Here is a 6000-nt window from a genome sequence, read left to right on the forward strand (position 1 = left end):
TTTCTTCCAGAGAAGAAGCCTGGGATGAGAGTTGAAAACCTAGGTCCTAACCTCGGCTCTGACAGAAAGTGGCTGTGCAAGGCTAGACACATTCCCGGGCCCACCCTTTCTTCATCTGCCTAGTACGAACAGGAATCCCTTTTCCAATAACTTCACAAGATGGTGATCACATAAAATGGGAAGAAAAGAGACATGATTCCTGCCTCACAGGGTCTACAGTCTGGTAGGGAGAGATGAGAAAATAGACAATTGAGACACAAGTGCAGCAAAGTTTCCTGAGGAAGCCAAGCCTATGGTTAGCCCTGAAGGACCAGGAGAACTTGTGAGGTGAGTGGGAAAAGTGTGGGCTCTGGAGTCCAACTGTCTGGGCACAAATCCTGGTTCCGTCCCTTATCAGCTGCATGGCCTTGACTCAGTCACCTACCTTCCCTGAGACTCTATTTCCTTACCAGTAAAGACAATAATAGTACCCACATCATGGGGTTGTTGTAAGGATTAAATGCAATCTCACAGTGTCTTATTATACTTATTATATGTACTTACTTATTATACATAATAAGTACCCAATAAATGTAGTAAGAGGAATGGAATATTATTAGTATATATTAGAAAAAATGTTCCTCAGGTAAGCTGGATATTAGTAGAGATAAAGAATAGGAAAATTCATAAAAGAGGTGGCACTTAAGTTTTGCTCTCATTCATTTATTTATTTGTTTATTCATATTCAGTCACTGAATCAATAAATTATTAAGTTCTTATTATATATTAACCCCTGTACTAGGCACAGTTCCTACATTCCAGAGGATTATAAACTAAGGGAGTCAGACAAGCAAACAAATCATTACAGTCCAGATTGATAAGTCAAGAATAGGTATCGTTTCAATAGAGAGTGGTGAGAGGTTAGGGTGGGAAAAGGGAAAGTGGCATTTCAGGTAAGAGAAACAACAACATGGAAGGCATAAAAAGATGTATACGCTTAGGAAAGGTTCCCTGGGAAACACTGATGTCACCAAGGTGTCTGGGAGGCACAACATGCAGTCATAATGCCCTAAGGATGTACTGTACACCCTAAGGATGTGCTCACATCAGCACCATAAACTAGTTATGCATATTCATTGCGATTTTTATATCTATCTAGAACTCAGATTGCAGCTGGGGCCTCCTAGAAATCTAGGGAGAGGGAATTTATCAACTCCCGTCTCTGCTCCTCCATTCTTCTCATATGCACAATACCAGGGCCTGGGAAGTTTTCTCTCCATCCTGGGTGTTCATCCACATATATTATCTTTACCATCAACGGCTTTGACCCAGACCAGAAACTCAACATTTTTTTTTTAGTCCCTTCAGAGGAATGTATTCTCATAAAAGCATTAATGAATGTACAAACTCAAACAAAACAAAAAAACTTAAAAATTTAGACATTTCCTTCTGCCATTTTTTTTTTTTATTGTCCATCATGTAGTCAGGGGTTTTCCCTCTCTCTAGCTGGTCCTCCATCTAGCTTCCAACCTACTTGATTCTCTTCTTACACTTCCAGATTCTTCTCCCCCTATTAATGAAGGAAAAGGTTGCTCGTCCAAACAGGGATGCATATCAAGGTGGCCAACACAAGCAAAGGCCATAGAGTCAATAGAGTCCACTCTTACAAAGAAAATCAAAGAAAAGAAAAAAGGAAAATCTTACAAAGCTTCCATCAATTTTAATTAAACCTGTTTAGCGCTTCTGTTTAGCTCTCTGAAGTTAAACCACTGTGTTAAGAAGTAGTACCAGAGCCTAGTTACCATTCTGGAAGCCAGAGTCATTTAGGTAAGTGAAATGAATATATTTTATCAACTTATTCCTTTGTAAAGCAAGGATAAGAAAACACACCTACCTCAAAAAGTCATTTTAAATAATAATGTATTCACGCATAGCACAGATTTTCATGGAACTTAAACTTTTCACAGGATGAAATAACCACCATCTCCTAAAAACTAAAAACCAACCAACACTACCTATGTATTTTAAAACCTATTTATTAGATTCTGCTGTGCTTTGCTAAGTACTGGAAATGTACCATTTGTGACCTCCTTCTTCTCCTATTCCCAATGCACCCGGAAGGAGCCCAGTTGTCTGTGTGAATGAATGAGTATCTGTATCAGTGAAAAATGTTGAATAGAAATATCTTTTAAAAAATGTAAATTCCTATATTCTCTGAATTCTCTGAGTTGTAGCATTACTGTTTATTTCTCTGTTCTTTTTTTATACTTTTCTGCTTTTCCCAACTTTAAAAAACAATTCCCATTGATTGTGTTTATAATTTTTTTTAAAAAGTAATTTTAATCTTATGGAAAAAAAACGGTCACGAGCTGCCAAGCATTTCAGCCCCAGGACCATGTTCCAGCTGAAAGGTGAGCATATGGTGACTTCATGGAAAGAAAGATTATAAAACCAGACTCTTTCATCTAACCGGCCACCTAGTGAATTATAATTTAATATGCAGAATTACCTGCTCTTTCCAACGTCTCTCACCATCCCCAGAGACAATGGAACAGATGTTCATTCTGTCATACGGCCAATGAGAAACTCATATTTTAAACTCCTCCACTCACCAAAGTCTAACTTACCCTTCAGGGCCAAGCATGGGCTCAGCTTCCCCAGAAAACTTCCAGTGCTTTCTAAGACTGGTTCAGGGTCCCTCCCTGGCTCCCTCAGTACTCCATGTCTTTGTTTTCACTCTCATGAAGGCAGGGGTCCTGCCTCTTTGGTTCATTTGTAGGTTTTTACTGCCTGGCAAGGTGTTTTACACATAGTGGGCATCCAAGACATATGTTTTAAAATTAATCTGGATTTCTAGTTGGTTTTCTAGTTTTTATTGGGAAAACCTACCAAAGCTCTAAGCAATCAGTAATTGAAAACATGAGTAAATGTACTTTGAAAATTGTGTAGTTCTATTAAGAGGCATGGTATGATGATGATGTTGTGGTTTTGAGGGGGGTTAATGCCATCTCCTGCTCTTTCCCCAGCATCATTAGGTAATCATTAATTTCATCCTTTACAGAGCTACTCACTAATCATGAGGGAGTTGGAAAACACACAAGTCACAATTGGCACATGTTCAGAAAGTGTGATACCGCACTAATGACCAGAATGTGAATTTTGGTGTTTTTATGACCTTTTCAACCATATTGAAATCAATATCTGAGCAGCAAGGACAGGGCTAAGTATTTGTTGCACATGAGATAGAGCCTAGTTAACTAAGCCCTGAAGAGACTGGGGGCTGAGGGGCAAAGGGGCTCAGGTTGGTAAACTGGTGTAACTCTGTATGAATTTGGATGCTTTTTGAGTCTTATAACAGCATATGAGCTCTAGGGGGGTGGGAGGGCAGTGATATTTGTTTGATGCGTCCCCGATACAACAAATATTTGATGAATAAATAAAAGTAGAGCCCTAAGACTAATGCTAACACAGATTAAAATTTCATGAATACAGACTTTATGACCCTTGTTTTTCCTGGTTATTCCCACTAAGAGTTACTTGTGGGATTCGCTGGTGATAAGCTGGACTGAAGCAGTGAAGCTAGTTTCTCAGAGTCAGGGTTTCCTGTTTATAAGGTTGCTTGGCAGGCATTCAGAAACCGTGCTGGTGTGCCACATCTTCCCTCTCTGAGACTGGTGGATTTCAACTAACCTGGTTGTCTCCTTGGGCCTCTTTTGTTGGCAGACTCAAAGGTGAGCTCATTAGCCATAACCCCTTGGAAAGACGTTTTGGAAATCAAACAGTCTCTGAGTCATACCTGCCTGTCCCCTACCGAGACCGTAGAATGTCATGCAAATTAGTTCTGCCCATTGCTCCCAGGAAAAAGGAATTGAAAATCTCTCACAGTGTAAAACAGCACAGTTCAAGTTGGAGAAGGACTTCCCAGAAATTCAGAGAGAAGGCAGGCTTAGTTCTCCACATGCGTAGGTAAGCCTTGATAAAAGTCCTTGCAGACGGATAGAAAAAGATGGAAAGATGTGGATGAGTGGATTATTGGGGCAGGGCATCAGGCTCAGCCCTTCCCAGAATGGCGCCATTGCTTGTTCTAAATCCATAATCTCACACATCTGTGCTGTTGTACATTTAATGTTGACTGTTACTTCAACAAGGTATCATTAATCACCTACTTTGTTCCTGGAACAAACTGAAGGAAGCCACAAAACATAAAACACACTCCTGACTTACTTCCGCGATCGCCGGCGTTCCGGAGCCCAGACGCAGCCTCTGCGTCGCCCGGCACCTTCTGTTCGGTCAGCGGCGTGAGGGTCTCGCCGCAGCGTGTAGTCCGCGCGTCTCGGCCGGTTGTGAGCCCGTGTGCTCGCCCGGCCGGCCGGCCGGCACAGCTCCAGCCCGTATCCCCCGGCTGGTCCGGGGGGTCCGGGCACCGCCTCGACGGCGGCGCCGCCGGACGCGCGGACTGGACCGCAGCCCGCACCCCGAGCGGACGACGTCACGAGGCACCTGCCGTACTTCTGCCGCGGCCAAGTGGTGCGGGGCTTCGGTCGCGGCTCCAAGCAGCCGGGCAGCTGCTAAGTTTCCTGAACAAGTAATAGATAATATTCCAGCTGATGTATCCACCGGCATTTATCATGGTTGGGCCGGTGTTGGAAGTGGAGTCGTCCGTACGACGGTGGTGAGCATAGGATGGAACCCATACTACAAGAATACAAAAAAGTCCAGGGAAACTCATATCATGCATACTTTCAAAGAGGACTTCTATGGGGAAATTCTTAATGTGGCCATTGTTGGCCACCTCAGACCAGAAGAGAACTTTGATTCTTTGATTCAGCAATTCAAGGTGATATTGAGGAAGCCAAGAAACGACTAGAGTTACCAGAACATTTGAAACTCAAAGAAGACAATTTCTTCCCGGTTCCTAAAAGCAAAATAATGAATGGCCACTGATGGAAAAGCATTTTATTTATTCATTCACTGTTCTCTAATATTTTACTGCTCATAACTCTACAGTCTCATCTTGGTTGTATTTTAAAAATCAAACATTTTCCTACAGCTGTGAATTAGTTTAAACAGTTTAATGTTACCATATTATGTTCCAACTGGGTTTTTTCAATTAAACCCATCATGTTACAGTACTAAAAAGGTTCATTTTAAAAATCAAGATTCTATTTTATATATGTTGATTAAAATGTACCACTAGAAAGGTCTTAAGTGTTTTATAATGGAAAAGAAATATATATAAATATGGGTAACAGGCAAGTCATTAGTTTGAGATGAGAACTATAATTCTCATGGTAAAATTCTAGCATGCATGTACCTGCATAGCATGCTTTACTAATCAGAAGGCTTATAAAAGCAACTATATTAAGCAGAAGTTTGACAGTTTATTACAGACCTAAGGGGAAAAATCCAGACTTCGTATTTTTGATATTTTGTGCATTTATATATTATTATAGACATGAAGACTTGCGAAATTTCATTTTAATTAGTCATTTCCTTTAAGGGCTCAAATCACTGTACTGTGTTCCATTTTTGTTACAGCTGCCTCAGTTTTAATTGGTCTACACTCTGTGCCTATTATTCTTTTGTTTTTCTTTTAAAACAGTAAAATTAGCGTTTTTCGAATCTCTAGGTCTAATTTTTGTGTTGTATAATACTTCTCTCTTTTTTAAGAGTAGATATTCTTCAACATTTTTCTTAACCTTTGCTTCCTGTAAACAATTGTCAGTGTCAGTTTTTCCATTTAGAATATCCTACAACTCTACATTTACAAAACGTAGAGTTTCATCTGCGTCTGTATGTGCCATCCCATCCCTTCACTATATAAACAGCGATTAAATGCATAGCGCTCTTTTCTGTAGATTTCACATCCATTTTTATTAATTAATTACTTTGAGAATCATAATTTATTTAGCCATTAAGGGATTGGGTCCTGTCCCATTCTCAGAATCTTTTCACTTTTTTTGTGTGTGAATTTTATTTTATTTATTTTTTTATACAGCAAGTTCTTTTTAGTTATCTATT

At 40.2% G+C, this 6000-nt stretch overlaps 1 pseudogene; it reads left to right on the forward strand.

Annotated features, from left to right (window-relative positions):
• Positions 1-292: 292 nt before the first annotated feature.
• LOC113609283 (riboflavin kinase pseudogene) lies at positions 293-5601 on the forward strand (annotated as a pseudogene).
• The last annotated feature ends 399 nt before the right edge of the window (positions 5602-6000 follow it).

This window comes from Aethalodelphis obliquidens, unplaced genomic scaffold (assembly GCF_003676395.1).
Source record: "Aethalodelphis obliquidens isolate GAN/ISIS:26980383/991018 unplaced genomic scaffold, ASM367639v1 scaffold55, whole genome shotgun sequence".
Lineage (NCBI taxonomy): Eukaryota > Metazoa > Chordata > Mammalia > Artiodactyla > Delphinidae > Aethalodelphis > Aethalodelphis obliquidens.